Source organism: Phasianus colchicus, chromosome 6 (assembly GCF_987193195.1).
Source record: "Phasianus colchicus chromosome 6, bPhaCol1.hap1.1, whole genome shotgun sequence".
In the NCBI taxonomy this organism is placed as follows: Eukaryota; Metazoa; Chordata; class Aves; order Galliformes; family Phasianidae; genus Phasianus; species Phasianus colchicus.
In genome coordinates, this window is record NC_143441.1 from 24595127 (window position 1) to 24605354 (window position 10228).

At 42.5% G+C, this 10228-nt stretch overlaps 1 protein-coding gene across 2 annotated transcripts in view; it reads right to left on the reverse strand.

The window, feature by feature from the left end:
* HDAC9 (histone deacetylase 9) overlaps positions 1-2794 on the reverse strand; it is a 442393-nt gene extending 439599 nt beyond the window's left edge. For both annotated transcript variants that reach the window (XM_090142700.1, XM_031590070.2), the window contains exon 1: positions 2539-2794. The gene's annotated coding sequence lies outside the window, so the exon portion shown is untranslated. The remainder of the gene's footprint in view (positions 1-2538) is intronic.
* Between the last annotated feature and the right edge of the window lie 7434 nt (positions 2795-10228).

Genomic DNA, 10228 nt, shown 5'->3' on the forward strand with positions numbered 1-10228 from the left:
TTATATAGTATGCATATAAGGAATATCACATAATTCTCAGGAAATCAGGCTCAAACCTCTTCTCTAAGAGGGAAAAATCTCTCACTCCTGAGAGGAAGGCAGCTCACTCAGCCCCATGATTCAGCTATGACCAGGCTGTAAATCAGAGGCACTTTGCTCTGCAGCTTGCGTACATGTATCCAAGACAGCTTTACATTAGCTGTTTTGAATCCTGATGAATAAAAAACAATGACAGTGCAGGATGTCTGGTCAACATGTGCTTAACTTAATTAGTCATTTTGGACATCACTCTGCTACATTCCAACTTTCTTTGGTCATTTTCATTAGTTCTAATGGTTTGTATACAGCAGAATTTGATTATTTTTAAAACTACATTTCTCCCAATGAACACTATGTGAATAAGATGAAACTATTTCAGCAATACTTAGGCCACTCTCAACATTCATGGTAATTCATACCAGGATTCGTATCATTTTGGGAAAACTTGAATTTGGTCAATATTTTTTGTATTATACTATATTTTTTCCAAATTATATTTTTAACAGCAGCTTCCACAGAAATATCTAGGGCAGCAAGACCACTGAAAACTGTTCTCCACCTTAAATATTTGTAGAAAGTAGATAGGTTTTATAAGTGAAACTACTCTTACTGTTATACTTTTTCATAATAGAAGATACACCATTTTATCATAGTATTATTTTATTGTTTTTTTGTTTTGTTTTGTTTTTCAAATGAAGAAAATAAGATCTAATAGGAACAACTGCACCAAATTAAGCATGTAATGGGACATACCTCACTTCTCTTTTCAAAAAATGCTCTCAGCACAGGAGGACAGTGACAAACAGAAGACACCCAGCAGCCTACAGATGACTACTCCTGTTTCAGCACGTAGACTGTTCTTCATTCATGGAAAAAAGGGTTCACAGAAAACCTAACACTACTGGTTCAAAAACCGGTGATTTAATGTCAGGTTGAAAATACTTGTGTGTATTAAACACAGATTTTGATACCAAAATAAAAAGCAATCTGACACTGAGAGCAGCTTTTGGGTAGGCTTAACTAACTGTGGCGCTGCACTAGCATGAACTTGGTCGCCACGTACAATGGCTTGATTTTTCCTTTTAGGAATTCTCAACTGACAATGCCATTTTCATATAAAACAGAGCTATTTCAATATTTATAGGAGGAAGCTGGCACAATCACTAGGTAAATATGACTGTAGCATTACTCTCGGGTTATTACATGTTTTTTTCCTACATTTTGGATCAGAGCTCTGCCAACGTAATGAAAAAGAGGTGTCAAAATAGTGCATTATTGTATCATTGCCTGTGGAAAGTTATATATAGTTGAGACCTATATATTTCATACGCATAATGACACAACACAAGTAGTATGTGGGGATGGAACCGCCTTCCAAGAACGCTCCAGTATTATGGCAGAGAACAAGCCTGTGTTTCTCTCCGAACAAAGTAGGCGTTTTGGGTACAAAACATACGTGGGCTGGGGCCACTGCCACAGGAATGCATTGGACATGAGAGAAAAATCTAGAAACAATAAATAAAAAGATAAAGCACACAGATCTGGGGAAACTATTGGGAAGCAGCGAGGGGGACGAGGGAGACGAAGATAGGAGAGGGCATCTGAAATACCAGAATGCTGAAACAGCTTCTGTTTCTGCTCACTGAGTTCTGACCAAAGCTCACAGGCCTTTGTAAGCTTGCAGACTGCATCCCGAGGAACTGTCACAAAACTATGCTTCTGTCACAGAAAACAAAATGTCATAGAACTAAAACTGACAACGTTGGAAGACAGATATGTTTAGAATTCCCTGCTTTCTGTGCTTGCACTTATCCCGCGCTGTTTATGACAAACATTCTCAGCAGCTTTCGCACTAGAAAAGAACACACGCGTTTCCACGTGTCAGAAGGGCTCTACAATTCGCTTCCGTACTTCAGCATCAACGCCAGGCTTGTTTTAAACACTCCTTCCCTACTTAATTTTCATGCAGTTTGTGGATGCTCTGAGACCTCCTCAGAGCACTTAAAACACAAACGGCGGCAGTCTTTCTAAGATGAGCACGCATTTTGTGTGTGTGTTGTCAGCAGCATCTCTCTTTTCCCCATTATAACGATAATACGAGCGATCAGGTCCAAACAGCCATACCCTCACCCCGAACCACCCCACGCTGCTGCTCTGGAAGTCCCCCTGCAGGAAGGCAACGCGCCGCTCCGCCACCCTCTGAAACCGCCGTTCGGAGAAGCACGGCTGACACCGTCGCGCTGCCCCGGGCGGCCGCCCCGCTCCCACCTGCCCGCGGCCCCGAGGAGCAGCGCAGAGAACTCCCGCTTCGGGCACGCTGCAGCTAAAGGAAACTTGCCGGAGAGGGCTGCCCGCGGGCGCCCACCTCCGCAGCCGGCAGCTGCACGGGATGCCGGCACAGCGCAACTTCCCCAACCTGCCGCGAGCAGCGGGACGCGGCGGGGCCGGGAGCCGGGCAGGGCCAGGAGCGGAGCGGGGCAGCCGCCCGGTGCCACTCACCTTTCCGCGCCGCCTCCTTATCTCTTCGCTCTCGGGCTGTAACTTCCAGTCCTTCCCCCTGCTGCCATCTTCCGCGGGAGCGGACGGGGAGTAGGCGGCGAGGAAAAGTTGGCGGCGGCGGCGGGGTCAGGGGGCCATCGGGGAGACGAGGAGGGGAGGACAGGGCAGGGCAGGGCAGGGCAGGGCAGGGCAGGGTGCAGCGAGCAGCCGGCGGGGCGAGCCCGAGTCCGAGCCCGAGCCGTGCTGAGTGCGGCCGGGCGGGCGGGGCGCCGCGCCGGGGCGGCGGCAGCTGACGAGGGGCTGAGCGCTGCGCTCGCAGCCCGTGGCGACACGAGGAGGATTTACTAAAAATAGCCGCCCGGCAGCGGGAGGAGGCGGGGGGGGGCGGCCGCCGGGCTGCAACGCGCTCCCCGCCGCCGCCGCTGGGGGGGCCAGCGGGCCGAGCCGCGGCGGACGGGCAGCGCCTAGGCCGGGCGGCGCCCGCGAGGCGAATGGGGCATCGCGGCCGACCGGGCGCCGCGCGGAGCGGGCGGGCGGGGTTGGCAGCGCCTGGTCGTGGGGGCGTGCGGACCCCGCCTGGGCTCTGCTACCCGCTCAGCCCCGGGACAGGCTCCGGCCTGAGAGGGCAGTGCCCGCGGGACGCCGTCTCAGGGCTGAGCACGGCCCCCGCGGGGCTTCCGTTCCGACTGCTGCCGGGCTGGTTGCGGGAGTGTCCAATGGTGACATCTCAGCATCTCTAGGGAGGAGGTGCACTCGCGGGTAGCCTCTCCAATAAGGAAAGGTGTGCTGGAGTACCCTGAGGTGGTGTCACCCACTATGACACCACGCCTCTGGCATTTCCCGCTGGGAGAAACCGAAGACTACAGGTCTCACATGGGTTTTGTTCCTTTGAGCCATCATAGCCCAAGGTTATTGTGAGTTTCTGCAGCTCTTTTTAGCTGTGCTCCGCATTCACATCTTTTTGCTAGTTTTAACATTCTCGAGGTCTTCAATGAGAAGACCTCGTCTTTCTGAACCCACGTCAGATTTCTCCTCTGGGAATGCTTGATAGCCTCCATAATTCCCTTTCCCTAATGCTATTTTATCGGGCGTTTGAAGCACTTAAGTCTATGGAATGTTTTAAGAGCGTATATTTCAGGTTGTAGATGTTAAGAAAAAATTCTTCTCAGAAAGAATAGAGAGGTATTGGAGCAGGCTGCCTTGGGAGCCACCGTTCTTGGAGGTGTTCAAGAAGAGGGTAGATGTGGCGCTGAGGGACATTGTTAGTGGGCATGGTGTGGATGGGTCTTCAGAATTTGTTTATTTTCCACTTACTGTTGCCCAGACTTCACAGTGTTTTACTCAATGTTTTTTTGTTTTTTATGTCTTGACTGTCCTTATTCTTTCCACTATATTGTTTTCAAATATTAGGTTTATATGTAGTACCATGTGACAGGTGACATGTTTATATGCAGTACCATGTGACAGGTCCGAAGTCCAAACTGGCTAATGAAATCACACCGTACTGTAACAAATTGAAGCTCTTCAACCTGATACAACTTTCTGTCTCATTACATTCTCTTGTCCTCTGTATGCTCAAAGGAAGCATCAGTACTGTAACTATATTCTATAAGAGTAGTCACTTTTCTAATGCTTCCTTGGAAACTCATGAACTTACTCTGGAAAGTGAAAGCTGTCTTAGAGGCACCTTCAAGTTTTGGATACTGGTATGCTTGCCCTACTCATTTCCATTCTGAGCTAAAAAATAAAATGAAGTGTTGCATGGTAATCTTCAGGCAGACTTTATCTTGCTTTTGTTAGATTCAGCATTCCTATTCCATTCCTACATTATCAACTCCTAATCTTACTGACCGAAAAATGATTTATATGCCTCGCTGATTTGCTGGAGTGGATATGTGTAGTTGTTCTTCCAAATGTAGTGTTCCCCATTTTATCACTGTCTTTCTGAGTTATTGCAAACATTTACTGAAAGTCATGAGGGTCAGAAAAGAATGTGGCAGGCCTGCATTATAATTTATAAGTTTAATTTGTAAAGCCCAAGGTGAGCTGCTGAATCCCTTAAAAGATTTTCATCCCTAAAAGGAAACTTGCAACATCTTTGTGGCAGCATCCCTGCACATTGTGAACTGGTGTCTGCCAGCCATTAGAGCTCTGATGCCTATCATATACACTCCAATTTACAGTAACTGGGGTTTGGGATGGAATAAAGTCTGTATATTTGTCACACAGAAAATGAGTAAGGTCATTTTTGGAAGGGCCACAGAAGGGTTTTGGAAACAATAGAAACAGAAAAAATATCTTTCCCATGGTCCTTATGAGATCAGAATACTTTTATAAGGGACAGGGAGAGAAAGGCCATGATGAAAATTTCATGCTTTCTCTTACATTCAATCTTATGTTCTCTCCAACTGTTCCCTCACCAGAAAAGGCTGAAGGACCCATAAGGGGAAAAGAACAAGTTTTTATTCAATTAGAAGCACTGTAAAGAATTGTAAACAGTGGAAAAGCCAATGCATACAAAATTTTGTACCTTTCAGTAAATTATTTCTCACAATGACACGTTTTAGTATCAGTAGTATGGAAAGTATCTATCTGAAATTTCTTTACAGCACTGGGAACCACCTTGGGTATTAAAAAGCCACTGAGGTATAGCACAAATGGAGGAGTGCTTAAAACAAGTTGAGAGTTGACAAAAGCACTAACATGCTGAACAAATCACAGGTTCTGTCCACACAATTTCCTCTCCATAATACCGCAAGGAAATGTGTGGGATATTCTGTACTCTGCAACCACTAAAATTAAGACAATATTCAGCTATTCCAATCCAATTCGTAATTCATCACTTCACAGAAAGCAAAACCCTGATTTTAATAAATGAACAGAAAAAGATCTGTAACATTTAACAAGACCAAACTGCACTCCAGTGTATGAGTGCTTGCTGATATGGATCTACATAAGCAGTAATGCTGACCCATGAAAATATATGTTGAGGAAAGAACAAAAGCTAAGTCTGATGCATTCTTTGCTGTTGTATGCCAGCTCTTTCTTGAAGTGGTTAGTCTTTCTTCATGTATTTCTATTCCTTGACTGTCAGACAGTAGAACCTTTTCTTCAACAGTCAAGACATTTGGTTATTCTTTCCTGGTGCAATCTTGCAATGCACCTGTGCTTCTAGTCACATTCAGAGCAGACTAACAGTATGTACGTTAAATTCAGCATGTAGTTCAAAGAGGCAGCCACTTACTTTTTGAGCAAGATGAATTAGCACACCAAAACTTAGCTGATGTCTATTCTTTAAGTTCACGTCCAGTTTTAAATTGAACTTGTGGCTCTGCTTTTTATCTTCAAAGTCCTGAGAAGTTCAAGTTGCGTTGCACTCCTCTGTAGAAATCAATACCTGCTGCCTCTACCTGGCCCTTTTTTGAGCTACATCTTTTCAGTCACTTTTTTTTTTTTTTTTTTTTTTTTTTTACGGGACTTAAATTTCTAGAAAGAAAAATCAAAAGGTTCCTCACATTTTATAAAGAGCAGCCATGCACCACATACATAAAAATTGTAGTCACTTCTAACCATCATTGTGCAGTTCTCTACATATTCTTTGCAGCTATAGTCATGCTTACGAAAGTATCTGCTGTTGCAATTATTTGTATTTAAAAAAAATACATTGATTCTTTCTCCGTGATTTTAAGATTTGCTTTTGTTCTCCAATCAAAAAAACTGGAAATTTTGCTATGGTCTAACTTATTGGTTATGTCTGTTAGTCTGACTGAGAAGTAGTTAGAAAGTCTTCTTCTGAGTAAGACTGTTTGCCTTTTAGCAAGTATCTTGTTTAGTAGCTCATCGCATGCATTTCAGAGTGGACGCAATTGTCAGTTTTGTTTACAGAAAAAGAAAGTGGTTTGGCTGATCAAAGAGTTTTACTTGATTTGTAAATAACCACTTAACTGCTTCAGAAGTGGGCAATCTGAAGAAATCAGCACCAGTGCCAACATTTTAAATATAACAGAGGTTTTTTTGTATTGACATTGAAAAGAATAGTTTTATACATACTTAAATGTCTCATGAAAATGTATTTCTTGCACAATAGAGATAGTTGAATGTGTGATTAGTTGTTTCAGTGTGGGAACTTTCAGGAATGTATACACATACCTACATTTGATAGTTTTATTAAGGTGGTTAAAATGAAACATGTTATTACCCCTTTTTTTAGGGCCAGTGGTTAGCCAGTATTTGGAAGTGTGTGGGTTGTTTCTCAGAAACATGATGGAGTCAAGTATTTTTTGATCCAGACCTATTTGCATGCAGGGAATGTAAACAAATCTTGTCTCCTTGAACACAGTAAGTATGACATGAATGACAGGACCCAGCCATTTGTTCAGAATGCCAAGCCCTTACATTGCCTACACAGAGCAGTGCTGTGCCCCCAAAGCACTTCTTTCAATCACATTAAATAAAGGTTTTTGAGTGTCCCCTAATGAACTGCATAGCTTATTTTGTATAAAAAGAAGATGCAAGTGTCTTTTGTGGCTTGGGTGTCTGTTCAGAGATTTCCTGGTATCATTAAACTGACCAGTGCTGAACCTTTTCTTTGCTTTTCAATTCTGTTCTTCATTTTGATCCTGACTCCTCTGCTGTTTCGATCCTAAGCATTTTCTGACTCTGTTACAATCTTGCATGCTTTTGTCCGGACCTTTTTATTCCATTCTTTCTGCTGCTGAGTTACTCTATTTTCTAAATATATGTCCCATTATTTTGATGCAAATGACTTGTGGGGTGTTCTAAACCTGACCACACCTCTTTCTCATTCTGAAATAGTCTTCTCTGAAGTCCTCTGATGACAGAATCCAGCCATTGTCTTTACCCTCAGCCTTATTCCCACCAAGCAGCAATTTCTATCACTCTGTTCCCTGTCTGCATAACCTCCATGTTCTTCTCTTCTTGATTTTCTGATGTCTCCGCTTCTTCTTGGTGTGTAATGTACCCTTCTACCAAAGGAGTGCAGCTGGATTCACACCTCATTCTACAAAGCTGAGTTTCGAAGTCCGAGCACCTATTTCAGCCTTGCAATGTTGATTCACAGTTTGGAAGGTGGTTTCTATTCTCTCATCCATTACTAAACTAGGAGACATTAAATTAGTTCTTTACCATGAATAGAAAATTGATTTTATCCAAACAAGGATAGATCATAACTATATAAAGAGCTGCCCACAGATCATAAATATATCTAGCTTACAAAATTCCAGTATGCATCAGTGTTTATAAAAGTACTTAATAATAAATAAATAAATAAAATCTGGTCTTTGCACTTATGTCTCATTTGACAATTCATAAGCATTGGTAGAAGAGAAATGATGTTGTACACGAATTTCTTTAGTTCCTAACTGAACTGTTCTTTCAAAACACAAGCTGTATTTAAGCTGACAAGAGAAACTCTGAGGAACACACTGACATTAAACCTGACCAGATCATGCTTCTTTCAGTGGACAATTGCATCTGTTCTTGTCATGAGCTTACTACAATTAACTGCATTAGGAGATTTAATAGATGATACTGAAGGAAAGAGTGAGCCTGAAATTATACAGAGCTTTCTTACTATAATGATTCATTAGGTAGGATTTGTTTCAGCTTTTGCTTAATCATTATTTTTATATTATCCCACGCTCTATAGTGATGACACAGAGTTGTGATGGAGAACAGGCAGGAGTTACTACCATATGCCTGCGTCAAGCTTTGTTCAGGTTGCCTGAGCGCAACGGTGATTCACTGATGATCAAGCACACCAAACATCTGTATGTGAATATCTGAGCAAGTCTTTTGCCATTCTGGGTGAGGAGAACAAAACAATTTGATGATATTATTATTCCTTTCTATGATTTCATGCCTTTTGTTCTGAAACATCAGTACTGTTTGTATTTCCAGATATCCCATAGTTCAGGATGAAGGCAATGTGAATCAAGATGCTCACAGAAGGAGAGCTTTTCCTGCACAGTTATCAGCCATGAAGAGAGATTATTGTTGATGTGGTCTCGGCTCTTCTAGCCAGAGAAGGTGAAATGTGCAATAGACTTGGCTGATTGTTGCGGTCACCTTGAAGGACTTCACTGTTAATCATTTCCTCATAGACCACAGAATCATAGAATCATTAATGTTAAAATGACCTCTAAGATCATCTAGTCCAGCTGTCAACCCATCCCCACTATGCCCACTGACCATGTCCCACATCTCCATAGTTCTTGAGCAAATCCACCTCCCTGGGCAGCCTGTTCCAATACATCACCACTCTTTCTGAGAAGAAAATTTTCCTAACATACAACCTGAACCTCTAATCACAGAGACAGAAGACAGGATAGTTTTGTAACAGCATTTGATAGTAACATTAAAATATGTATTTTATATTATCACAACTTCCGTAACAATGGAATGGAAGGCTATTAGTTAAATAAAAATGCCCCGTTACTGCTGGACAGGTGATGATGAAAGGGAGAGGCTTAGTACTCTACATTTCTTATGAAATTTTGCAGTGCAGTATGTAGTTTTCTCTCACAGGTATTGCTGTCAAGCTGCATAGATACTCTTTCAATTTAAGGTAGAGCTGCAGGCAGCCTGCTGTTATCAGTTGCTATCTAGTGATAACCTTGTCAGCTCCTTTTTGGTATTAACGTATTATCAACCAAATAACACTGGTTTCTGAAAATGACCAGTTCCATTTACATTTCATAATGTGTTGAAAGGAAAAACGTTTGTGACTGAGTATGAGAAGGAAGGAGCTGTCAACCCTGTTTTGTGATTACTGCCCACAAATGTTCTCACATTTTACTTCAAAAAAGTGTTCTGACAAAAATATTAGCACTAATAGTACAGCATGCATATGTTCTCATCATATAAATAGTGCAACTTCATTGCATGAGTTAGCTGAGGGCTCTATCCAATGACTTTTATGAAATTTGAGGTTGCTCAGCACCTCACAGCAGGCACTTAGTGTGCTCAAGGAAGGCAACGTGTTGACCTTGCAGCCACATCAGGTGTGAAGAACTATCAGTTTATGTGAAACCCAGCAGAGGCACAGAGTCTCAGTGCCTACAGCATCAAGGCTCTCTTTCCCCAACAAACATCAAAAAATGTTTCTTGCTCTACCACGCTGTATCAGCATTCTCCAACAGACACATCCTACAAACAGCAATCTGTATCAGCAGCCTGCTTTCTTTCACACAAGGAGTGGAACTCATTTTCCACAACTTAGCAGGCTGCATTACCCTAGGTTCCCTCTTCAGGCAACAGAGAGAAATACTCTCATCCAGTTGTAAGTGCCTAAAATGAGACGAGATGAACCCTACCCAAGGTGTCTGCTGTTTTTCATTCATTCCCTATGAGGTTTTTTATTATTTGAAGTCTTGTAGGGGAATTTTTGTCAGTCTAGTGGTCAAGAAATAGATCTCACATACTGAAGTAAAGGAGAACTGTAAAGGAGAGACATTTCTACTCTACTGTGAAATCTGGATCATTGAAATTAATATCCAATTAAAAATACACATGCCATTATGGCAGCGTGTTGTGTACATAAAGGCTATCAAATGAATGCATTTTCTAGAATTTCAGTGTTTTTCAATTTTAACACTTGAATGTGATCTGACAAACCTGAGAGTGGCCAAAATTATTGCAGTGAAAAAGGGCGTCTTTTACATGCAACAAA